Consider the following 27,335-nt stretch of genomic DNA (forward strand, 5'->3'; position numbering starts at 1 on the left):
ACTTAATGCAATTGTCTGTTGTTTGCAACTTAATACTGGAAGGGGTGCGGATGCTAACCTGAAGGTGGAATTTTTAGGCATAGATGCATGCTGGATAGCGGTCTATGTACTTTCTCGTAATGCCCTAATTAAATCTCATAGTAATCATTATGATATGTATGCATCTCTATTTGTCAATTGCCCAACTGTAATTTGTTCACCCAACATGCTATTTATCTTATGGGAGAGACACCACTAGTGAACTGTGGACCCCGGTCCATTCTTTTACATCTGAAATACAATCTACTGCAATACTTGTTCTTTACTGTTCTTCGCAAACAAACATCATCTTCCACACTATACATTTAATCCTTTGTTTACAGCAAGCCGGTGAGATTGACAACCTCACTGTTACGTTGGGGCAAAGTACTTTGATTGTGTTGTGCAGGTTCCACGTTGGCGCCGGAATCCCTGGTGTTGCGCCGCACTACACTCCGTCACCAACAACCTTCACGTGTTCCTTGACTCCTACTGATTCGATAACCTTGGTTTCTTACTGATGGAAAACTTGCTACTGTGCGCATCACACCTTCCTCTTGGGGTTCCCAACGGACGTGTGCAACTGCACGCCATCAAGCTCTTTTTCTGGCGCCGTTGCCGGGGAGATCAAGACACGCTGCAAGGGGAGTCTCCCACATCCAATCTCTTTACTTTGTTTTTGTCTTGCTTTACTGTATTTTATTTACTGTTTTGCTTGTTTCTTTATATCAAAAATACAAAAAAAATAGTTGCTTTACTTTACTTTATTGTCTTGTTTGCTTCCCATATCAAAAACACAAAAAATTAGTTACTTATTTTACTTTACCTTATCTAGTTTGCTTTGTTTACTTTTGCTAAAATGAGTAATCCTGAAGTTGAAGTTCGTTCTTTTAAGCAACAAGGGGGAGAAAGTTTTAAAGATGCTTGGTATAGAATTAGTGATGCTCATCATAGGTGCACTAAGAAACACTCCATTATTATCCTACTTAGGAACTTTTATGTTGGTATATCTAGCTGGAATAGGTATGTTCTTGATACTCTTTCGGGGGGTAATTTCCTAGGTACTCCTGCTTTAGAAGCTAGTTGCATCATTGAGAGCCTAGTTGGAATACCACCTGTAAATGAAACTAAAATTGAAATCTCTCTTGAGGATGTCATGAAAAAGTTGGAAGCCATAGAGAAAAATCTTCCAAGTGTTGAGACTAAAATATTACTTGATAATACTGATAAACTTGAGAAATCCCTAGGAGGAATTAATGAAAGAATTGCTATTTTAGAAACTTGTGCTATCCATGATAGTCAAACCCATAGGATTGGTAAACTTGAAGAAGCTATGGGAACATTGGGCTCAACTTTTTCTTCTCTTAAATTTAAGGAGAAAGCTTATGTGGGCAAGTAGCAAAAATTCATGTATGTCTCTAAGGTGCCTAAGCCAAAGAATTATTATAAGCCTAAAATTGATAAAACCCTTAGTACCACTATGGGAAATTTAGATAATGGGGCATCTAAGGTAACCTCTGCAACAAGTTGTGTTTGTAAGAAAAATTATGATGTCGATGTTTCATCTCTTGATAATACTTGATTCATACTTTCTGCGCCTAGCTGAAAGGCGTTAAAGAAAAGCGCTTATGGGAGACAACCCATTATTTTACTTCTGCACTTTTGTTTTATATTTGAGTCTTGAAAGTTGTTACTACTGTAGCAACCTCTCCTTATCTTTATTTTATTGCATTGTTGTGCCAAGTAAAGTCTTTGATAGTAGGGTTGATACTAGATTTGGATTACTGCGCAGAAACAGATTTCTTACTGTCACGAAATTGAGCAGCCCCGTCTGTAGGTAACTCAGAAAATTCTGCCAATTTACGTGCGTGATCCTCAGATATGTACGCAACTTTCATTCAATTTGAGCTTTTTCATCTGAGCAAGTTAAGTGCCCCAGAAAAATTCGTCTTTACGAACTGTTCTGTTTTGACAGATTCTGCCTTTTATTTCGCATTGCCTGTTTTGCTATGTTTGATGGATTTCTTTGTTCCATTAACTTTCAGTAGCTTTGTGCAATGTCCAGAAGTGTTCAGAATGATTATGTCACCTCTGAATATATGAATTTTCAATTATGCACTAACCCTCTAATGAGTTTGTTTTGAGTTTGGTGTGGAGGAAGTTTTCAAGGGTCAAGAGAGGAGGATGATACAATATGATCAAGAAGAGTGAAAAGTCTAAGCTTGGGGATGCCCCCGTGGTTCATCCCTACATATTTTAAGAAGACTCAAGCATCTAAGCTTGGGGATGCCCAAGGCATCCCCTTCTTCATCGACAACTTATCAGGTCACCTCTAGTGAAACTATATTTTTATTCAGTCACATCTTATGTGTTTTACTTGGAGCGTCTGTTTGCTTTTATTTTTATTTTTGTTTGAATAAACTCGGATCCTAGCATTCTTTGTATGGGAGAAAGACACGATCCGCTGTTGCATATGAACACATGTGTTCTTAGTGTTACTCTTAATGTTCATGGCGAAGGTTGAAACTGCTTCGTTCATTGTTATATGGTTGGAAACAGAAAATGTTTCATGTGGTAATTGGTATAATGTCTTGAATAATTTGATACTTGGCAATTGTTGTGCTCATATAGATCATGTTTAAGCTCTTGCATCATGTACTTTGCACCTATTAATGAAGAACTACATAGAGCTTGTTAAAATTTGGTTTGCATGATTGGTCTCTCTAAGTCTAGATATTTTCTGGTTAAGGTGTTTGAACAACAAGGAAGACAGTGTAGAGTCTTATAATGCTTGCAATATGTTCTTATGTAAGTTTTGCTGTACCGGTTTATACTTGAGTTTGCTTCAAACAACCTTGCTAGCCTAAGCCTTGTATTGCGAGGGAATTCTTCTCGTGCATCCAAATCCTTGAGCCAAAAACTATACCAGTTGTGTCCACCATACCTACCTACTACATGGTATTTTTCTGCCATTCCAAAGTACATTACTTGAGTGCTACCTTTAAAATTCCATTCTTTATCTTTGCAATATATAGCTCATGGGAAAATAGCCTTAAAAACTATTGTGGTAAAGAATATGTAGCTTATGTATCTTATTTCTTATAAGTTGCTTGTTGAGCGATAACCATGTTTCTGGGGACGCCATCAACTTTTACACCTTTGTTGAATATCATGTGAGTTGCTATGCATGTTCGTCTTATCTGAAGTAAGGGCGATTTTCATGATCAAATGGTTTGAGTATGCATATTGTTAGAGAAGAACATTGGGCCGCTAACTAAAGCCATGAATCATGGTGGAAGTTTCAGTTTGGACACAAATCATCAATCTCTTATGAGAATATTATCTGTTGTTAAATGCTTAAGCATTAAAAGATGAGTCCATTATCTGTTTTCTATGTTGTCCCGGTATGGATGTCTAAGTTGAGAATAATCAAAAGCGAGAAATCCAATGCGAACTTTCTCCTTAGACCTCTGTACAGGCGGCATAGAGGTACCCCTTTGTGACACTTGGTTGAAACATATGTATGCAAGGATAATCCATGTTAATCCAAGCTAATTAGGACAAGGTGCGAGCACTATTGGTATTCTATGCATGAGGCTTGTAACTTATAAGATGTATTATGCATAACACATATGAATTATTACTACCGTTGACAAAATTGTTTCTATGTTTTCAAAATAAAAGCTCTAGCACAAAAAATAGTAATCCATGCTTCCCTCTGCGAAGGGCTATTCTTCTACTTTATGTTGAGTCAGTTTACCTACTTCTTTCTATCTTAGAAGCAAACACGTGTGTCAACTGTGTGCATTGATCCTTACATGTTTACTTATTGCACTTGTTATATTGCTTTATGTTGACAATTATCGATGAGATATACAAGTTGAAGTTGAAAGCAACCGCTGAAACTTATATCTTCCTTTGTGTTGCTTCAAAGCTTTCTACTAAGATTCTATTGCTTTATGAGTTAACTCTTATGCAAGTCTTATTGATGCTTGTCTTGAAAGTACTATTCATGAAAAGTCTTTGCTATATGATTCAGTTGTTTAAATTATTGTCTTTACCATTGCTTCGAATCACTGCATTCATCTCATATGCTTTACAATAGTATTGATCAAGATTATGATAGCATGTCACTTCAGAAATTATCATTGTTATCGTTTACCTACTCGAGGGCGAGTAGGAACTAAGCTTGGGGATGCTTGATACGTCTCAAACGTATCTATAATTTCTTATGTTCCATGCTACTTTTATGACAATACTCACATGTTTTATATACACTTTATGTCATTATTATGCATTTTCCGGCACTAACCTATTGATGAGATGCCGAAGAGCCAGTTGTTATTTTCTGCTGTTTTTGGTTTCAGAAATCCTACAAAGGAAATATTCTCGGAATTGGACGAAATCAACGCCCAGGGTCTTATTTTTCCACGAAGCTTCCAGAAGACCGAAGGGGATACGAAGTGGGGCCACGAGGTGGCTAGTGACATAGGCATCCCAAATGGGCCTGCCGAAGATAGTACCCGGGGTTTACTGAAGGCTCACTACCCGAAGAATAAGAAGATTCGGAAGCCCAAGATGTTATTAAGGAAAGCTAGAGTTGTAATAGGAAGTGTTATTTGTAATCTTGCGGGATGAGTTAGAAACCATCCCGGTCTCTGTAACTTGTACAACACGAATCCCTCGGCTCCGCCTCCTATATAAAGGGGGAGTCGAGGGACGAGGAAGGCATCAAATCATTGTTTACAAACCCTAGTTTTCATAATCGTCGAGTACTTTCCGGCTGAAACCTTCGAGATCTACTTGCCCTCTACTTCTAACTAAACCCTAGCCTACAATCCATAGGCATTGACAAGTTGATACCTTGTCAATTGGCGCCGTCTGTGGGGACTAGAGGCGTAAGGATCTGATCTCGATGGCACGTTCAAGATCTTCGACATCATCAACCGCAAGCAACGCAATGGATCGAGGTAAATAGATCGCTGTTGGTCCTGTCAATTTTGTTCCTCACCCACCCTCCCGTTTGGATGCATATGCGTATCTGGCGGAGCCTATGGAGATGACGTTCGGAAGGTTTCGCTTTCGCGTCGAGAAGGAAGGATCGTATCGTGTCGAAATTCCGATTTCGTCGGGATCGTCGGCGGTCGATTCCGAATTTTCAAGCTATACATCGTCAACCGAATCAGGAGAAGAAGAAACTTCGTCGACACGCTACGTCAGCACCAGGGCAAGAGAGAAACTCGCCAAGATCTTCAGCGACATGTCGTTTGAGTCATCTGCGGACTCATATATAAGCGATGGCTCAAGCAATGTCGACAGTTACGACTTCATCGACAAATCTATTACAGTGGGCAAGGTCTTCATCAATCTCAACGATGGTGTCACCAAACCCAACATAGATCTGAATACAAAATATCATCAGATTTATGCCATTGAAGAGCCAAATAATGATCAAGAAGAAACATCTGAGGCTTTCGACGATCTGGGAAATCCATACGTCGATCCCTCCGATCTGCGACGAGGTCTGGGCAATAAGTACGTCGGGCCACAGCCGCGACACAGAGTCCAACTCCCGCAAGCAGCGTGGGATAGAGCCGCGAGAGCTATGGACGGCTCAGAACCAATGGCCACCACAGCCACGCCAGAGGAATTGCAAGCATATCAATATAGGCTCGCACGAGCTGCAAGAGAATTGGAAAAACAGACAGCTGAATTAAACAGAAGAAAGGAGGCAGCTTCTGCATCCAGCAGGAGAAGGGCAGATTTGAGTCGACAATCTAGAACTTCGGGTGATAGCAACAGGGAGGCTCGGAACAGAGCAAGATCAAGGTTACAACACATACCCGAAGCAGAAAGAGAACACTTGGTCCAAAACCTCGACATGTCCTTTATGTCGATAGATACAAGAGGAAACATCATCCCTAAGACACCAGAGGCTGGGTATATGGCGACACATGCTTTTATCCTCGCATCTAAGCCACCTCCAGGAGATCCAAGGGAAACACTATACAATATGGCGATAGCAGGAGTTGGGGCTATGGGGACAGCGTTTGTATCAACGCCTCCCGAAGGAGCGGCAAGGCAAAATAGTCCACGACCTGCAGCAGCAACAGCGGCAGCTCCTGAAGGACCAAGTGGAGCAAGAGACACGGCAGCACAAGCAAGGGTCGACAGAGCGCGGCAAAGCAGAAGGGAACATCGGCAATCCCCAGAGCTTAACGACGAGGATATGTGTGGCTTGCCGTGCTTCACGAGGAGAGTCCGAAAAACTCGAGTCCCTTCAGGATTCAAGTTACCTGACAACTTCAAGAAATTCGACGGCCTTCAAGATCCAGAGGATTGGCTAGTTGATTATCTCGAGACAGTAAAGCTCACAGGAGGAACCAGAGCAACAGCTATGCAAAGCATCCAGGTGCATTTGAGTGGAGCCGCATGATCTTGGATAAAGAAACTTACCCCAGGATCTATCGACAGCTAGGAAAGCTTCGAGGACGTGTTCGTCAAAAACTTCCGGTCCACATGCAAAAAACCTGCGTCGTTAGAGGAGTTGAAAGCATGTCGACAAAAGCCAGACGAGCCAATGAGAAAATATATCCAAAGGTGGAACATCATCAAAAACTCGGCAGAAAATATATCTGACGAGAGAGCGATAGATGCGTTTGTCGCAGGAATCGGGCGTGGAGATTTCGTCGAGGACTTGGGAAGGACCAACCCAAAGACAGTATCCTCGTTAATGGAAATAGCAAACAGATGGGCAGATGGAGAAGATGTTGTCCACAACAAACGGCACAGGTCGCCAGAGGAGGACCGTGGTCGAAATTATCAACCGAGGCGACGATTTCCTCGGCAGTACCCGAACTATGACGCTCCAGGACAAATTTCGGCAGGTTTTCGGGCAAACACAGGAGGAAACAACAGAGATGATTATCAGAGAAGCAGTGAACAGCTAGGCGATAACAGGGACGATTCTCGAAACAACAGGCAAAATAGCGGGCCTAGGTTCCCGAGGCCTTTCGTGTCCCCCGAAGAAATGATGAATGGGCCATGTCAGATGCACTTTTTCCTCGACAGCAACGGAAAAAGACAGTCAGGACATCTGCAGAAAGATTGTCGCAATTTCCAGGCAATGTTAAGGTGGGCAGAGCACGCTAACGCTCGGGCAGCACAGAGAAATCCTCGAGAACCCAGGAGCGAGATTCGCTTGCCACCTCCTCCCGCGATTACAGAAGACAATCGACATCAGCTCAGAATAGCGGCAGCACCTCCACCACCACCTTATGTTGATCCTAACTCCAACGGAGCGGTGTCGATGATTCAGAAGGGAAGGCCATCCAATAGAGCTCAGAAAGTAATCTCACGACAGGTGTTTATGGCAGAAAAAATGCCTCCACCAACAGTCGAGTATCTTAATTGGTCAGGGCAAGATATTGGCTTCACCATAGCAGATCATCCGCAGCAAGTTCCTCGACCAGGGCAGTCAGCACTTATTTTACCAGCAGTTATTGCGGGATTTGATGTCTCTCGAGTGTTCATAGACGGCGGCAGCAGCTTAAACCTTATGTATGCAGATACATTGAGGAAGGTGAACATATCCCTAGCGAACTTGAAGCCAACAGACACAAGGTTCCACGGTATCACACCGGAGAAACCAAGTTATCCATTGGGGAAGATCAATCTCGACGTTCAGTTTGGAACCCGAGAGAATTATAGAATCGAGAGGCTGGAATTTGAAGTCGTGGATTTTCCGTCGCAGTACCACGCTTTGTTGGGACGACCAGCATATGCTAGATTTATGGCAGTGCCACACTATACATACCTGTTGTGGAGGCTGCCTGGACCAAAGGGACCAATCACAGTCAAAGGAAGCTTCGCCTTAGCCGATAAGTGCGATAAGGATTTTCATCAGATATCAGAAACTTTCGGGAAGCAAGCTGAGTATTTGGCGTCAAGAAGTATGACTGACTACGACGTGCTGCCAGACGTTGGAAGGCCAAATAAAGAATCAACTTTCAATACCGAGAAAAATTCTAAGGAGGTGCAGATTCACCCGACAGACCCGAAAAAGACGACGTCCATTGCAACAAATATGGATCTCGCATAGGAAAGCGCGCTCGTCAAGTTCCTCCGTGAGCACTGGAAAATCTTCGCATGGTGTCCAGCTGACATGCCAGGAGTACCCAGGGAACTTGCCGAGCACCACCTCAACTTGGATCCTCTCGCGAGACCAATCAAACAACCCTTGCGGCGTTTTTCGGAACCAAACCGCAAAGCGATGCTATCAGAAATAGATCGACTCAAGGATGCTGGTTTTATCAAAGAGATATCTACAGAAGCCACATGGGTAGCTAACCCAGTGATGGTGCCGAAGAAGCACACGACAGTCCTTCGCATGTGCGTCGACTTTACGTGCCTCAATAAACATTGTCCTAAGGATCACTTTCCCCTCCCAAGGATCGATCAAATCATCGACTCCACGGCAGGATGTGAACGTCTTTCCTTTTTGGATGCATACTCTGGTTATAACCAGATCAGACTAAAAGAAGATGATGAGGCCAAAATAGCGTTCATAACACCTTACGGCGTGTTTTGCTACAGAACAATGCCTTTTGGTCTAAAAAACGCGGGAGCAACATATCAGAGGATGATGCAGAAGTGTTTGGCGACACAGATCGGGAAAAACGTGCAAGTATACATCGACGATGTCGTCATAACGTCAAAAAAAGGGGGGCAACGTTGATCGAGGATCTCAAGGAAACCTTTGACAACCTTGACAAATTCTGCCTCAAGCTGAACCCGACGAAGTGTTCTTTTGGCATCCCAGCAGGAGAACTTCTGGGGTTTCTAGTTTCAGCAAGAGGGATTGAAGCAAATCCCGACAAAATACAAGCTATCGTCACAATGAGGAAGCCAACAAAGTTGAAAGAAATACAACAGCTAACTGGGCGAGTCGCAGCTTTGAGCAGATTCGTCGCCAGGCTGGGAGAAAAAGCGTTACCATTTTACGCTCTGATAAAGCAAGGAGAGAAATTCCAGTGGAACGAAGAGGCCGACAGAGCTTTCGAGGATTTGAAGCGCACAATCTCGACACCACCAATCTTGGTGGCGCCGAAAGAAAAGGAACCTCTCCTGCTGTATATTGCAGCCACGCCCCAAGTGGTTAGTACGGTGTTAGTTGTTGAAAGAGAAGAAGAAGGAAAACTCCATGGAGTGCAGAGGCCAGTATATTTCATCAGTGAAGTTTTATCGCCTTCCAAACAGCGGTACCCGCAGTACCAGAAACTAGCATATGGAGTAATTGCAACGACAAGGAAGTTGCGCCACTATTTTTCGGCACACCCGATAATAGTAGTCAACGAAGCACCTCTTTCAAATATACTGAACAATCCAGAAGCTACAGGGCGTGTCTCCCTTTGGGGAATAGAACTTTCCCCTCGGGACATCACGTATGAAAAAAGAAAGGCAATCAAGTCGCAAGTTCTGCCAGATTTCATTGCAGAGTGGATGGAGCTACAAAACACGGGACCCCCAGATTTGTCGAGAACTTGGACCATGAACTTCGATGGGTCCAAGAGAGCAGAAGGAGCCGGCACAGGAGTAGTACTTATATCACCTGAAGGCGACAAATTGAAATACGTCCTTCGGATGACGTTCCCTAATGCATCCAACAATGAAGCAGAATATGAAGCCCTCATACACGGGATGAAGATGGCGAAAGCTTGCGGTGCAACTCGACTAAAAATCTTTGGCGACTCACAATTGGTGGCTCAGCAAGTTATGAACCAATGTGACGCAGTCAATGATAGCATGATGGCATACAAGGAGGTGTACAATGAGCTCGAGAAGCTGTTTGATGGATGCGAGGTAAATCACATCAGTAGATTGAGCAATGATGAAGCCGACGTTCTCGCAAACATCGGGTCGCAGTGCCTCCCAATCCCGCCAGGAGTATTTTGGGAAGAAATAGCGGAGAGATCCACGAAGCCAAAAAAGGTGCAGAAAAAAGTAAAAGAAGAGAAAACCTCGACGCCCCTCAAAGAAACCACGGAGGATGAAGAGGACCAAGAGCTTGTGATGATGGTACAAATTCCTTGGATGCAAGCATATATATCATACATCCTTAGGAAAGAAATACCCGATGATCCAGTTGAGGCAAGGCGAGTTATTCGACGATCCAAAGCTTTCACAGTGATCAAAGGGGAATTATACAAGCGAAGTATTTCAGGCGTCCTGCAAAGGTGTGTCACACCCGAAGAAGGAAGAATAATTCTGAAGGATGTACACGAAGGAATATGTGGCCACCACGCAAGTAGTCGAGCTATTGCAGCCAAGGTTTTTCGGGCAGGATTCTATTGGTTGACAGCAATCGAGGATGCCAAGGAAATAGTAAGAACTTGCGACGCGTGTCAAAGGTTTGCCGCAAAACCTCACTCTCCAGCGGCAGAACTAACACCAATACCATTGTCGTGGCCCTTTGCCCAATGGGGACTTGATATGGTGGGCAAGTTGCACAAAGCTTCGCCTGGAGGGTATGAGTATTTGCTGGTCGCTGTCGATAAATTCACCAAGTGGGTAGAAGCAAAGCCAATAAATTCACCAGATGCAGCGTCGGCAATAAAGTTTGTGAAAGGCCTCGTTTTTCGGTTTGGGGTGCCTCATAGCATTGTTACAGATAACGGTTCAAACTTCACATCCAAGGAATTCAAGGAATACTGCGCAGAAGTAGGCATTAAATTGCACTTTGCGTCAGTTGGGCACCCGCAAACTAGCGGACAAGTCGAGAAAGCCAATGGTATCATCTGCAACGGCCTCAAAAAGCGCCTGCTAGGACCACTTGAAAAAGCTCGACATACTTGGCCAGAGGAATTGCCAAGTGTTTTGTGGAGCATCCGAACAACACCAAATACGGCGACACAAGAAACTCCGTTTTTTCTCGTCCACGGAGCCGAAGCAGTACTACCAATTGAAATAGAGCATGATTCTCCAAGGGTAACAGAGTATGATGAAGAAACATCACAAAAAGCTCGGAAGGATGATATGGACGCACTCGATGAAGCTCGCGATGAAGTACTTTCACGAGTCACCAAATACCAGCAAGACCTCAAAAACTACCACAGTCGACGGTTAAGACCAAGATCTTTTCAAGTTGGGGATTTGGTCTTGCGGTTAAATCAAAAAAGTACTGAGAAGCTCGAATCACCATGGTTGGGACCTTACGTTGTCACGGAAGTCATCGACGGAGGCGCATACAGGATCAAGGACAAGAAGACAGGGGCTCCCGAGAAAAACCCCTGGAATGTAGCACAGCTCAGGCGGTTCTACGCCTAGAGTCGAAATATAGTCCTTCTCTGTAAAAATACAATGTACTGAAACGCCTGCGAGTTTTCAGACGCACTCTTTTCCTTTTCGGGGCACCGAGTGGGGCCGGAAAGGTTTTTAATGAGGCGGGCTCGCGGTGCTGCAATATAATAAAGATAGTGGAGATATATTTCTTATTCTTCGACACGCTCGGGGGCTCAACGCCTTCAAGTCTCAAAATACGTACAATATAGACAAATTAGACTTACCAAAATATTTCGCCTTGGTACACTAAATACCTCGCCAAATATCGGAAGCTAACAAAATTATAAATATAGTGTACACGTCAAAAATCTTATTGCTCTGGTCCAAGAAACCTCGCAACAAAAATATAGAACTTCGACAGAAACCTGCAACCTATTCGGTGCAAAAATAAAGATATCTCCTTACGGCAAGAAGAAAAGTCTTCGAGATGAAAAAAAAAACAGTACAAACTTTAGCCAGAAGGCTCGGGGGCTCCAACAATATAGAGCACTTTACAATATACAACAAATTTCTTCGGAAATCAAAAAGATACAGACATAATGTTATCCAATATAGTACAAATCAGCCAAAGCCTAAAATACTATCTATGGACAAACCTCTGGTTGTTTTATGCTCAGCATAAGACCCCTTGACGAAGAATTCTGAGTCCATCCGAAGAAGCTCATCTATCATCGACTCGGCCACAGGAGTTACCATCTCATTGATTGAGTCAATATCATTTTTTTGCCGCGATTTCTTGGCCAGGCAATCAGCAACAATCTTCGTCAGGTCTAATTTTGGATGGCAAATATTTATCATAATCATGGCGAACCTCGCTCCAGCAGTTAATTGAGCTCGCACAAAATTATGAATACGGGGAGCATCTCTGAATACCTCCAGCAATTCAGGAAGAGTTTTGGGAACTTCATTTCGAGGAAACAAAGTCTTGTAAACAAGGGTTAATGTTGTCGTGCAAAAATTGAGAAATTCGCGCACTTGGCAAGCACGATCTTGAAACCTGACAATTTGCTGGGTTCGTTCAGGGGAGGCCCAGAATAAACAGCCATGGTTAAGGGAAAGATTGACGAGAAGATTTGTTCTCTCATTCACTCTTCGATCTTCGGCGGCAGCATCAAGAACCGAGCCTATTAAGCGACAAGGCAAGAAATTTGAAGGGGGGCACAGCAAAATAAAAAGGAGGCATTGTGAGGTTGAAAACACATACCTAACATATCTGTGCTAGCTTCCAACATTAGCTCGAGCATGCTATTTTCTCGGGTAGTGGCTCCCTTTGCTTCCAATACAACAGTATCCTTGGCAGCCATAGCCTCTTTGGCTTGTTGGAGAGCAAGTTTTTCTTGTTCGGATGCTTTTCGAGACTGTTCCATCATTGCCAGAGTTTGTTTCTTCATGGATTGAAGTTGTTGTCGAAGTTCTTGCAAATCCTCCGAGAAATGTTTGCTCGAAGAACCTTCAAGGGGGTCGTTATCAACTAGCATTTTCTTCGAGAAGGAAGAAGCAGGTGAAGCATCGGCAGAGCAAGGATTGGTCGAATAGTTATCAAATATTAACTGGAAAAGAAAGTGCCAGGATCAATGATAGTGCCAGAAGGAATTTCATTAATCTCTAGAAAAATTTACATAGACATTACAAAAGAATTTTCTCCAAAAGGACTACCAGGATAATTGTCGCCACAGCTAGATTGGCGACAAGGGCAAAAGAGACAGAGAAAGCAAAAAACAAAGAGGCATGCAACTAGACCTCCGGCCTCGATGAGCTAGGAGTTGAAGATGGCTTGATCCCGAGATAGGCCAGAATTTTCTTCGTATTGGGTTTGGCTGCCTTGATCAAAGACCGCCATTTTGATTGCTCTATCTGCTCGGCGTCGCCAACCTTCATCCAGTCAACAGTTTGCTGGCTGTCAGCGACCAAGGCAACAGTGCTCTCGACAGCAATCTTCATGTTCTCCTGGCGCATTTTCAGCCCAAGATCCTCTGATGGATTGAAGCTATGAGCAAGGGCAAGGAAAGTCTTGGGCTCCTCTTTCTTCGGGAAGAAGTAGGGGAATAGCTTCGACAATCCTGCGTCAGCATTCATCACGCCTTCACGAATTTCGGATCCATGAAGCTCCAAATAAGAAAGTGTGTCCAGGAGAGGATCATTGTCGGGATTCTCTAGCTCAAACTCTTGGTTTGTTTGGCCTGCAACAGGGAATAAACGACGGTCAAAAGCAAGAAAAAAGCAGGTCCCGTAAAAAATAAAAGAGATCGATAACATTACCTTGAAAGCGCCGATTTTGCGATTTCAGGCGCTTGAGGATCCCCTGCTCACGAGTGGCCTGTGCGGCTTTGTGCTCGTTTAAAGCAGTTTCAGCATCTTCGAGTTTCTTCTGCAGTTCCTCGACACTAGCAGCTTTTGCCTTGGCTTCATTAGCCTCTGCTTTGGCTTCGCTAGCAACAAGTTCGGCTTTCTTGCGGGCCGCTTCACTTTGCTCCAGTTTTTGAGCAAGAGTGTCGGCGAGCTTGTTGGCCTCTGCAAGTTTCTCTGTCAAAATAAAAAAGAAAGGTCAAAATTGCGACAAACGACAGGAACAAGAAGTCAGAAACAACGATAGCAAAAAAGTTATTACCTTCAGTTCTGCTGGCATATTCATGGTACCCAATGAATTGGGATCCGATGCGGATAAGCTCTTTGATCATGGGCTATCAAAGAAGAACAAAGAAAGAAAAACATCGGTACGAAAAAAGAGTGAAGGCGTAAAAAAGCAAATAGAGGAAATATAGATATTGGCAAGAAAATTAAAAAACTTACATCATCCAAGAGCAGAGTAGAAGAGCTACCCAATTGAGGGGCAGGCTCAATGATCGTTTCAATCCTTGTCCTTTTTGGTGAAGGAGCAAGGGGGCTTGATGGCGGAGTAGTGGTGACGACGTTTTGTTGAGGAGGCGAGGATTCTTCTCCTTCAACTAGCGTATCCGAGGCAAGTAAAGTATGTGACGTGCTCGTCCGAGGAGCCACGTCAACAGTTGGTACTTCTTCCTCATCATCGCTGTGATTAAAAATCAACAGCATAAAAAGCAAGACAAGACAAACATTTCGAGTACAGAAATAAGGAGAAATAAAAATGACTTACGAGCTGACGAGGGATTCAAGATAAGGATCGTAAGCTGCCTTCTGATGTGAAGGATCAACTTCTTCGGCTTTGGAAGTGCCGGAATCTTCGACATCATTCCTCTTCCTTTTGCCTTTCGGGGAGACAGCGGGAGGAGGAGATTGTGCCGACGCAGTACCTTCGGAAGAACCCGCAGATTTTCGAGAATCCACAGGTTCATTCACAAAAGATGGAGCTTCCTGATTGTCATCAGTGACAATGGCCCTTTCTTCGACTTCTCCACCTTCAGGGAGAGGAGGAAGCGAGACAAGGTCTGGATGATTCTGTGCAAAATAAAACAGGGAGCGATATCAGAAATAAAGTTACAAAAAAGATAGCAAAGCAACAAGACAATAGACAAAGATTACCTCGGGAAGTGGATTGGCGGCGCTGAATGGCGTCACACGACAAGAAGAAGGGACAGCATCTTTTTTGCTGAGAGATGAAATTTTTCGGACAAGTCTTTCTAAATCCTTGACCTCCAAATTCACCGACAGCCGATCTACGTCCTTGTCGCCGGCATATTTCCATAGAGGATATTTGCGAGCCTGAAGCGGCTGCACTCTAGTCCTACGAAAGTATGCAGTAATTTGGACACCCGATAACTCTTTGCCGCGAGTATTTTGCAACTCGTGGATACGAGCCATCAAGTTTTCTGTCGACGCCCTTTCTTCTTCGGTGGCCTCCGCGTCCCAGGAGCGGCGGCGAAAGATTTTCTCGGCGCCATCAAAAGGAGGGATGTTTTCCTCCGCACATCCTTGGTTCTCCTCCTGAATGTACAACCACTTCTTGCGCCATCCTTGAACTGAATCAGGAAGCTTGACGTCGAAGTAGTCGACAGTGGGCCGAACAGAAATCACAACGCCGCCTATATTATAGGTGACATTGGGCGAGCCATTACGGCGGCAGAAGAAAATGCGCTTCCAAAGCGCCCAGTTAGGCTGGACGCCAAGGAAGGCCTCGCACAAAGTGATGAAAATGGAGATGTGGAGGATTGAATTTGGCGTGAGGTGGTGGAGTTGCAAACCATAGACAAAGAGCAGTCCGCGGAGAAAAGGATGAATAGGGGCGGAAAGACCGCGGATGAGGTGGTCGACAAAACTTACCCGGTACCCCATTGGAGGGGTTGGGTAGCTCTCCTCACTGGGGAAGCACAATGCCTTGGGTTTCTTACTGATCCCCAGCTTCTTCAGCATGTTGACGTCCTGAGTGGAAATTTTGGATCTTTCCCACTCCGCCGCTCCAAGATCCACGGCGGCCATGGAGGATTCCGCCGTGCTGTGCCTTGTCAATCGACGCGGTGGCATCAACAATGGTGCAGGGTTTGCAGCTTGGAAGCGAGGAGCTTAGGAGATTGTGGATCGCAGGAGGAAATTTGCAGATGAGGAAAGGAGGACGGCGCGAGCGGAAGTGCTCAAGGAGGAAGACGATGATCTTATATAAGGGTGCGGCGAAACGACGAACCGTTGGATAAGGAATATGTGTGACAGATGATAGCCACGTGGCAACAAGGGTAAAAAAGTAACTTAACGTTGGGGAAGTTACGGTGCGTATGCCTGAAAAAGCGGAGGACGTGTGTCCCCCACCTGCACGACGTGTCAAGAAAGTGGATCAATTGGGCCCGCATGGCAGCGAGTATAGACTTGTCGCAAAATTCTGACTAGCAATCGTTGCTATCGTCAGCAATAACGTCACCTTGGCAGAAGGAAAAATTCGACTACACAACTTCATAAAAGGCGACATGGAAAAATAATGCCGAGCCTTTGATCGAATACAAGTTTCTGACCAAATGCTCGGGGGCTACTTTGGAAAAAAGGAAAAAAGATCTAGAAAGACAAAATAGAAATGGCGTGAGCCTATGACCAAATACAAATATTTGTTCATAGCCTCGGGGGCTACTCCCATCGGGAGCGCTGTTCGCGCACCCGAGAAATTATAAAACTTCGGGAGATAAAAGGAAATATGTCGGCATAAGGCGTGGAGCCTACACCCAAGTACAAGTCCTTGGCTGTAGCCTCGGGGGCTACTCCCATCGGGAACGCTGCTCGCGTGCCCGATGAAATTATAAAAGAAAGAAAGAAAGAGAAAAAAGAAAGATAGAAGAGCAAAAGAGTATATTTCGAGTTATAATTAACTCTACATATACTCACATCGGGAGAGCAATATAAGTCATTCAAACAGCCGAAAAAGCACTCGACAATATATTCTCAGAACGCCAAAGTTGCGATCAATTTCTAAATGCCGCAAATTTGCGAAGGTAAGACCCCAGATCCGTTCTGCTGGGCGTGGCATCGCCGAAGACTGCGCTCTGCTACTTTTATCCGTATCAACAGATACGAAGAAAAATCCTAACGGACGCGTTAGGTACCCGATAAACTTTACTGGGACTCGACAGAATGGTAAGACCTTAAGCGGCACCTGTCGAAGTTTACACCGGTATCCCGAGGTCATGTCCAGGGACGTGATCTTGAAGTAGGTTTTTGCGGATTGCCACTAGAGCAGTTAACTAGTACCTGATCCGTCAGATGAACTAGCCCCAACTACCATTATCCCTGTACAATATAGATGTTTATGAGGAAAAATATAGAAAAGTCAAAGCTGTCGAATAAAAATAAACAGTGGAGATTTTCCTTGACCTTACGATTCAAGCAAAATCTCGGGGGCTACTGACATAGGCATCCCAAATGGGCCTGCCGAAGATAGTACCCGGGGTTTACTGAAGGCCCACTACCCGAAGAATAAGAAGATTCGGAAGCCCAAGATGTTATTAAGGAAAGCTAGAGTTGTAATAGGAAGTGTTATTTGTAATCTTGCGGGATGAGTTAGAAACCATCCCGGTCTCTGTAACTTGTACAACACGAATCCCTCGGCTCCGCCTCCTATATAAAGGGGGAGTCGAGGGACGAGGAAGGCATCAAATCATTGTTTACAAACCCTAGTTTTCATAATCGTCGAGTACTTTCCGGCTGAAACCTTCGAGATCTACTTGCCCTCTACTTCTAACTAAACCCTAGCCTACAATCCATAGGCATTGACAAGTTGATACCTTGTTAGCCAGACCATAGGGCGGTGCGGCCTGGGAGGGGCCCGTGCCGGCCTATGGTGTGGGGCCCCCGCGCCGCCTCCAACCCTACCCTTCGGCCTACTTATAGCCTTCGTCGCGAAAACCCCTGTACCGAGGGCCACGATACGGAAAACCTTCCAGAGACGCCGCCTCCGCCAATCCCATCTCGGGGGATTCAGGAGATCGCCTTCGGCACCCTGCCGGAGAGGGAAATCATCTCCCGGAGGGCTCTTCATCACCATGATCGCCTCCGGATTGATGTGTGAGTAGTTCACCCTTGGACTATGGGTCCATAGCAGTAGCTAGATGGTTGTCTTCTCCTCATTGTGCTATCATGTTAGATCTTGTGAGCTGCCTATCATGATCAAGATCATCTATTTGTAATGCTACATGTTGTGTTTGTTGGGATCCGATGAATATGGAATACTATGTGATACGTCTCCAACGTACCTATAATTTCTGATGTTCCATGCTTGTTTTATGACAATACTTACATGTTTTGCTTGCACTTTATAATGTTTCTATGCGTTTTCCGGAACTAACCTATTAACGAGATGCTGAAGGGCCAGTTGCTGTTTTCTGTTGCTTTTGGTTCCAGAAAGGCTGTTCGGGCAATATTCTCGGAATTCGACGAAATCAACGCCCAGAACCTTATTTTTCCCGGAACCTTCCAGAAAGTCAGAGGGGGACCAGAGGGGAGCCCTGGGGGCCCCACACAACAGGGCCGCGCGGGCTCCACCCTGGCCGCGCCGGCCTAGTGTGAGGAGGCCCCGTGGCCCCTCCGACTCCGACTCTTCGCCTATTTAAGCCGTCCTGACCTAAAACATCGATACCGATTGACGAAACTCCAGAAAGACTCCAGGGGCGCCGCCACCATCGCGAAACTCCAATTCGGGGTACAGAACTCTCTGTTCCGGCACCCTGCCGGGACGGGGAAGTGCCCCCGGAAGCCATCTCCATCGACGCCACCGCCTCCATCATGCTCCGTGAGTAGTTCCCCCATGGACTACGGGTTCTAGCTGTAGCTAGTTGGTATTCTCTCCCCCATGTACTTCAATACAATGATCTCATGAGCTGCCTTACATGATTGAGATTCATCTGATGTAATCGGTGTTGTGTTTGTTGGGATCCGATGGATTGTTACATTATGATTAGTCTATCTATAAAGTTTGTGAAGTTATTGTTGCTGCAATCTTGTTGTGTTTAATGCTTGTCACTAGGGCCCGAGTGGCATGATCTTAGATTTAAGCTCTATAATTATTGCTTAGATTGTATCTACAAGTTGTATGCACATGTCTATGTCCGGAACCAAAGGCCCCAAAGTGACATAAATTGGGACAACTGGAGGGGAAGGCTTAGATATGAGGATCACATGTTTTCACGGAGTGTTAATGCTTTGCTCCGGTGCTCTATTAAAAGGAGTACCTTAATTTCCAGTAGATTCCCTAGAGGCCCGGCTGCCACCGGCTAGTAGGACAAAAGATGTTGTACAAGTTTCTCATTGCGAGCACGTATGACTATATATGGGAAACATGCCTACATGATTAATAATCTTGATGTTCTGACTTAATGCTATTTCAATCCTATCAATTGCCCAACTGTAATTTGTTCACCCAACACTTGTTATTGGAGAGTTACCACTAGTGTAGATAGCTGGGAACCCCGGTCCATCTCTCATCATCATATACTCGTTCTATATGTCATTGGAAGTAGTATCAACTATTTTCTGGTGCCATTGCTCTCATATTAGTGCTACTGCTGCTGTGTTACTATTACTACTGCTCTCATATTACTGCTGCTTTCACATCACCCCTGTTACTAGTGCTTTTCCAGGTGCAGCTGAATTGACGACTCAGTTGTTAAGGCTTATAAGTATTCTTTACCTCCCCTTGTGTCGAATCAATAAATTGGGTTTTACTTCCCGCGAAGACTGTTGCGATCCCCTATACTTGTGGGTCATCAAGACTATTTTCTAGCGCCGTTGCCGGGGAGGCATAGCTCTACTCATAAGTTCACCTGGGGAGTACACTCCACCTCTCTCTCTGTTTTATTTTATTTTGTTTTGCTCAGTTTACTTTTGTCTAGTTTATTTGTGCTTAGTTTATTTCTGTCTAGTATTACTTTGCTTAGTTTACTTTTGTCTAGTTTGTTTTTGTTTTGTTTTACTTTTCTCATATACCCAAAAATCCATAAAAATTTGAAAAACCGAAAAATTAAAAATTGTTGTTATGGGAGAACCCACAACCTATTTGGAGCTTATTGAATTATATAATAATTATAGAGAATCAAGAACGGGTAAAGTTATGAGTGTTGTGATAGAAAAATTGAGTACAATTGCTAAAATCTTGCTTAAACGCCATGATATAAACTATTGCTCTAAACAAGATACTAAACATCTTAAATTTCAATGTGGCTTTAGTGAGGAAGTTTTAATTAAGAACTATAATTGGAATAACTAAATTCATTTTGGGTTCGAAGAGGTAGAACAATTTGTCATATTTATGGGAGCTTCTGAGATCGAATCCTTCATATCTAAAAATTATGAAACTTGTGTTGTTTGTAAGGACCTTAAAGATTATGTCTCTTCTATCCTTAATTTTTGCATAGAAAGCTACAATGATAATCCTTATATCATTGATTATAACGAGAGACTCATTAATGCACAAGAATGCACTCACAATTTGCAGGAACCAGTGGAAGAAGAAATTGATGAACCTGAAAGCTCATTGGATGAAAAAGAAGAGGAGAGTGATGAACAAAAGGAGCAAGAATGGATTAGCTACCCATGCCAACCTTCTAATGAGAGTAACTCTTTATCTCTTACATTATTTGATTGTCCTCCATGCTTACCAAAGGAGGATGAATGTTATGTTCCTGTGGATTCCCTTGAAATATTCCCTATGAGTAAAACTTGTGAGAATAATTATGCTACTGTTATCTATGATAATCCATGCTACTTTGATAAATCTTATGATAATGCTTTGTTTATGCCTGATGTCGAAATACATGGTACTAAAGAGTTTTGCTTGGCAAATGTTTATGATAAATCTCTAGATGATGGTCCTATGTTACTTGATAATATTAATTGTACTACTAATAAAAATGGGATTGGAGAAGTCTTGACTTTATATATGAGTCACATATCTCTTGAGATTGATCAATCATCTTGTTACATTATTGATAAAAGTGGTTTAGAAAGTTTTGATCCTATTATTTTTAAGCTTGATAAAAATTATGTGTTTATGGATCATGAAAAGTATACTGCATGTGATAGTTATATTGTTGAGTTTATCCATGAAGCTACTGAAAATTATTATGAGAGAGGAAAATATGGTTGTAGAAATTTGCATGGTACTAAAACACCTCTCTATATGCTGAAAATTTTGAAGTTGCTCTTGTTTTATCTTGCTATGCTTGTCACTTTGTTCTTCATGAATTTATTTGTGTACAAGATTCCTATGCATAGGAAGTGGGTTAGACTTAAATGTGTTTTGAATTTGCTTCTTGATGCTCTCTTTTGCTTCAACTCTTATTTCTTGCGAGTGCATCATTTAAATTGCTGAGCCCATCTTAATGGCTATAAAGAAAGAACTTCTTGGGAGATAACCCATGTGTTTATTTTGCTACTGTTTTGTTGTGTTTTGGAAGTTGTTACTACTGTAGCAACCTCTCCTTCTCTTTATTTTATTGCAATGTTGTGCCAGGTGAAGTCTCTAATCGAAGTTTGATGCTAGATTTGGATTTCTGCGCAGAAACAGATTTCTTGCTGTCACGAATCTGGGTATGATTCTCTGTAGGTAACTCAGAAAAATCTGCCAATTTACGTGAGTGATCCTCAGATATGTACGCAACTTTCATTAGTTTTGAGTTTTCTGATTTGAGCAACGGAAGTACCTCTTAAAAATTCGTGTTTACTGGCTGTTCTGTTTTGATAGATTCTGTCTCTGTTTTTTGCATTGTCTCTTGTGGACTTTAAGTGAGGCTTTCTAGACGTGGAGAGCTATAGCTAATGTTTTATTGAGTACTTGCAATGTGTCACTACAGGGCTAAAGTGGATTAAAGTTTTTTGAGTACTAACCCCTCTAATGAAGTTTATGAGAAGTTTGGTGTGAAGGAAGTTTTCAAGGGTCAAGAGAGGAGGATGATATATGATCAAGAAGAGTGAAAAGCCTAAGCTTGGGGATGCCCCCGCGGTTCATCCCTGCATATTTCAAGAAGACTCAAGCGTCTAAGCTTGGGGATGCCCAAGGCATCCCCTTCTTCATCAACTTATCAGGTTTCTTCTATTGAAACTATATTTTTATTCGGTCACATCTTATGTGCTTTACTTGGAGCGTCTGTGTGTTTTTATTTTTTTTTATGTTTGAATAAATTCGGATCCTAGCAATCCTTGTGTGGGAGAGATACACGCTCCACTTTTTCATATGAACACTTGTGTTCTTCGTTTTACTTTTAATGTTCAATGACAAAAGTTGGAAGCTATTGCATTTATTGTTATTTGGTTGGAAACAGAAAATGCCTCATATTGTCTTGGATAATTTGATACTTGGCAATTGTTTTGAGCTCTCAAGTAGATCATGATTAAGCTCTTCCATCATGTAGTTTAAACCTATTAGTGGAGAACTACCGTAGAGCTTGTTGAAATTGGTTTGCGTGATTGGTCTCTCTAAGGTCTAGATATTTTCTGGTAAAAGTGTTTGAGCAACAAGGAAGACAGTGTAGAGTTTTATAATGCTTGCAATATGTTCTTATGTAAGTTTTGCTGTACCGGTTCATACTTTTGTTTGCTTCAAACAACCTTGCTAGCCCAAAGCCTTGTACTGAGAGGAAATGCTTCTCGTGCATCCAAAACCTTGAGCCAAAACCTATGCCATTTGTGTCCACCATATCTACCTACTATGTGGTATTTCCTGCCATTCCAAGCAAATACTTCATGTGCTACCTTTAAACAATTCAAAAGCTATTATCTCTTATTTGTGTCAATGTTTTATAGCTCATGAGGAAGTATGTGGTGTTTTATCTTTCGATCTTGTCATTTACTCTTGACAGACTCTCACCAATGGACTAGTGGCTTCATCCGCTTATCCAATAATTTTGCAAAAAGAGCTGGCAGTGGGGTTCCCAGCCCCCAATTAATCAACTTTCATTAATAATTCTCTTCACATGTTTTGCTCTGATTCATCAGTAAGCAACTTAATTTTGCAAATAGACACTCCTTCATGGTATGTGAATGTTGGAAGGCACCCGAGGATTCGGTTAGCCATGGCTTGTGAAAGCAAAAGGTTGGGAGGAGTGTCAACCATAAATAAAACTGAAATACATGTTGTCGTTGCCTATTCGACGGTACCTCGGAGGAGGGATCCTCACGAGGGGGAGAAGAAGTAGGGGCCATAGGGCGGAGTGCACACGGGATGGTGGTACGCGAGTTACCCAGCTTCGGAACACCTGCACGATGACAGGTGATGACCCACAAGTATAGGGGGTGTATCGTAGTATCTTCGATAAGTAAGAATGTCGATCCCAATGAGGAGCAGAAGGTGTTGACAAGCAGTTTCGATGAAGGATTCACTGTAAATGCTCACAGACAAGTATTCAGGGGGTTTTGATGTAACAGTTGAATAAAGTACGAGTAAGTAAAGTGCGAGAGTAACAATTGCAGCGAGTGGCCCAATCCTTTTTAGCACAAAGGACAAGCCGGTTTGTTTACTTATAATGACCAAACGTTCTCGAGGACACACGGGATTTTAGTCTAGTGCTTTCGCTGCATACGGCTAAATAATCTTCATTGTTATGATAAGTGTTGTGTGGGTGAACCTGTGCTAATGTACCGCCCTTCCTAGGACTAATACATACTTGTGATTATACCCCTTGCAAGCATCCGCAACTACAAGAAAGTAATTAAGAATAAATCTAACCACAGCCTTAAACTCTGAGATCCTGCGATCCCTCCTGCATCGATATACCAACGGGGGTTTAGGTTTCTGTCACTCCGGCAACCCCGCAATTGGCAAACGAATACAAGATGCATTCCCCTAGGCCCATAAATGGTGAAGTGTCATGTAGTCGACGTTCACATGACACCACTAGAAGAATAACACCACAACTTAAATATCATACCATTGAATATTACTCAACCATAGTTCACTACTAACATTTAGACTTCACCCATGTCCTCAAGAACTAAACGAACTACTCACGAGACAACATATGGAACATGATCAGAGGTGATATGATGATGAATAACAATCTGAACATAAACTTGGTTCAATGGTTTCACTCAATAGCACCAACAACAAGTAGAAATCGATACCGGGAGAGTTTCCCCTATCAAACAATCAAGATCAAACCCAAATTGCTACGGCGGTGACGAGGTGCTGCGGTGGAGACGGCGGTGATGATGGTGGAGATGATGATAATGGTGATGGAGATGATGTCCAGCTCGATGACGGTGACGATGGCGTCGATTTCCCCCTCCCGGAGGGAATTTCCCCGGCGGATTCCTGCCCGCCAGAGAGCTCTTTTCTCTCTGGTGTTCTCCGCCCCGCAGAGGCGGCTGTAACTCTTCGCGAGGTACCCTCTGTGGCTTAGGTTTTCGGGACGAAGGGTTTCGCGAAGAAAAGGAGGCGAAAGGGGCTGTGGGGCCCCCACACCACATGGTGGCGCGGCCAGGCCATGGGCCGCGCCGGCCTGTGGTCTGGCCCCACCTTGGGCCCTCTCAGCTCCTCCTTCTGGCTTCCTTCGTCATCTTGAAAAATATGATTTTTGGTATAATTTCCTTCCACAGTTGATCTTTCGAAATATTGCGTTCTGACGGTGCTTTTTCCAGCAGAATCCTGGCTCCGGTGCTTGATCCTCCAATAATGATGAAACATGCAAAATAGATGAAATAACATAAGTATTGTGTCCAAATATGAAATATATCAATGAATAACAGCAAATTATGATATAAAATAGTGATGCAAATTGGACGTATCAACTCCCCCCAAGCTTAGACTTCGCTCGTCCCCAAGCGAAACTGAACTCGGTAAACAGGACCACATGTTTATGGAGTGAAGAGTCGATAAATAAAATACGGACAAGAAGCATCATATTCATTGACACAAGACATTCTAGTAAACAACTTCCTCATATAATTCAACTTGAAACAAGTATAAAGTAATCACAAATAAAGGTGCATAAGAAATCATAGTTGGTGATGGCAAACTTCGTTCTTGGTCAGAGAACAATTAACTGATTATATTTATCTATTGAGCAGCGCTCTCATGTTAAAGTTTATATTGCACAACTTGCATACTTAATCATAATAGTCTCCTCATGATCATTGATAACTTGCAAAGCTATATTCATTCAGATAAAACTTGTACTAAACAAGGAAGAATAACAACATGATGAAGTAAATCACAATATAATGGTTTGATCACAACTACTCAAATGCTTTCTCAAGATGGAGGGAAATAGGTTTACTGACTCAACATAAAGTAAAAGACAGGCCCTTCGCAGAGGGAAGCAGTGATTAAATCATGTGCTAGAGCTTTTTCAGTTTTGAAATCATATAGAGATAATAAAAGTAACATTTTGAGAGGTGTTTGTTGTTGTCAACGACTGGTAGCGGGTACTCTAACCCCCTTGCCAAACAACCTTCAAAGAGCGGCTCCCATTTTATTTTTATTTTGTGTGGCACCCCTTCCAACCTTTCTTTCACAAACCATGGCTAGCCGAATCCTCGGGTGCCTGCCAACAATCTCATACCATGAAGGAGTGTCTATTTAGTTTAATTAATTTGGGACTGGGAATCCCATTGCCAGCTCTTTTTGCAAAATTATTGGATAAGCGGATGAAACCACTAGTCCATTGGTGAAAGTTGCCCAACAAGATTGAAAGATAAAACACCACATACTTCCTCATGAGCTATAAAACATTTACACAAATAAGAGATAACAAGTTTTGAATTGTTTAAAGGTAGCACATGAAGTATTTACTTGGAATGGCAGAAAATACCATGTAGTAGGTAGGTATGGTGGACACAAATGACATAGGTTTGGGTTAAGATTTGGAAGCACGAGAAGTATTCCCTCTCAGTACAGGTTTTTGGCTAGCAAGGTTAATTAGCAAGCATAAGAGTTGAGGGAAACAAACAAATATACATGTGATAGAAACAATCATACATCTTCCTTGTAAGCACAAACAATTTTAACTTCAGAATAATAAGCTATGAGCTAACAAGAAAGAAAGACAATGAAATAACTACATGTATTTGTTATCACCAGAATTTGACTGAGTCAGAGGTGGGCCGCGATCAAGATGGGCTTGAAGAATATACATGGAAGAAATACGTGAATCGGCCTTTATATGCAAAGTTTGGGCTAGTTGGCCCGTGTATCTGTAATATAGTAGGATACGTGTCGGTTAGTTAGAGTTTGTCTCGTGCACGGTTGGGATTATTCCCACGTTAGAGAGTCTACGGACTATAAATATGTATCTAGGGTTTATGAAATAAACAACAATCACGTTCACCACAAATCAATCTAGGCGCATCGCCAACTCCTTCGTCTCGAGGGTTTCTTCCGGGTAAGCATCATGCTGCCTAGATCGCATCTTGCGATCTAGGCAGTACAAGTTTATTCGTTGTTCATGCGTTGCTCGTACTGAAGCCTTTTTTATGGCGAGCAACGTAGTTATCTTAGGTGTGTTAGGGTTAGCATTGTTCTTCGTATCATATGCTGTCGTAGTGCAACCCTTAGACATCTAGCCGCCCTTACACCTATCTTAGGAGTAGGGGCGGCACCCCACTTGATCATTATTTAGTAGATCCGATCCGTTATGGTTGCTCCTTGTTCTTCAAGGATTAGTTTAATATCTGCATAGTTAGGCCTTACAAAGGGTTGGAGGATCCAGCGGCGTGTAGGGTGTAGTTCGCTAGCCCTAGACAGGATGTTCCGGGGATCAACCTCGTGTTGGTTTTTAGGCCTTGTCTAGGATCGGCTTACGATCACCGTGCGCGGCCGCGAGGCCCAATCGTGAGTAGGATGATCCGATTATGCGGTGAAAACCCTAAATCGTCGTAGATCGTTTTAGCTTTATCTTGATCAAGCAGGACCACCATATATTCGTACACCTTGTGCGAATCATGGGTGGATCGGCTCCTTGAGCCGATTCACAGGACAACCTGAGAGCCGATCGAGGCTCGTATTTAATGTTTACGTGTATGTCATGTAGGAAACTAAGCGAGGCATCTCCATCACCTTCCTAACCAGGTATAGGTCAGGTGGCACGCCCTTGCACCAGCATCAGACGTGCGTGCCGGAGTCTTTGCGGGCCGTCGCTCGGAGGGACCAGGGCCAGCCGCAGCCCTAAGTTGCTCCCGGCTCTCCTGTGTTGCCCGTCGCTGCTCGCCGGTGGGTTTCTGACCGCAACACATTCTGGCACGCTCGGTGGGACAATCTTCGACATCAACCACATCGCCATCTACATCTGAGATGGCGGACGGCACCCCAGTCACGTACGAGGATCTGACCGAGGAGCTCAAGAAGAAGTATGACGAGGTCAAAGCGATCCTCGAAGCCGACCTCATCGGCTCTTTTCACAGAACCCGTTCACATGGCATCAGGTGGAAAGGGTTCTCACCTGAAGGTGCGCTCGATGGAATAGACCTGTCCGCCCCGTCAGAAGAACGCACCAGGTCCCTGCGCCAGGAGATTAACTACATGGTGGCTCACTCGCTGCACCGCCACTCTGAAAACCTGGTGAACACTTTGGAGCGTGTTGCTCTTCGGGTGATCCAGG

Source organism: Lolium perenne, chromosome 3 (genome assembly GCF_019359855.2).
Source record: "Lolium perenne isolate Kyuss_39 chromosome 3, Kyuss_2.0, whole genome shotgun sequence".
Classification (NCBI taxonomy): Eukaryota; Viridiplantae; Streptophyta; class Magnoliopsida; order Poales; family Poaceae; genus Lolium; species Lolium perenne.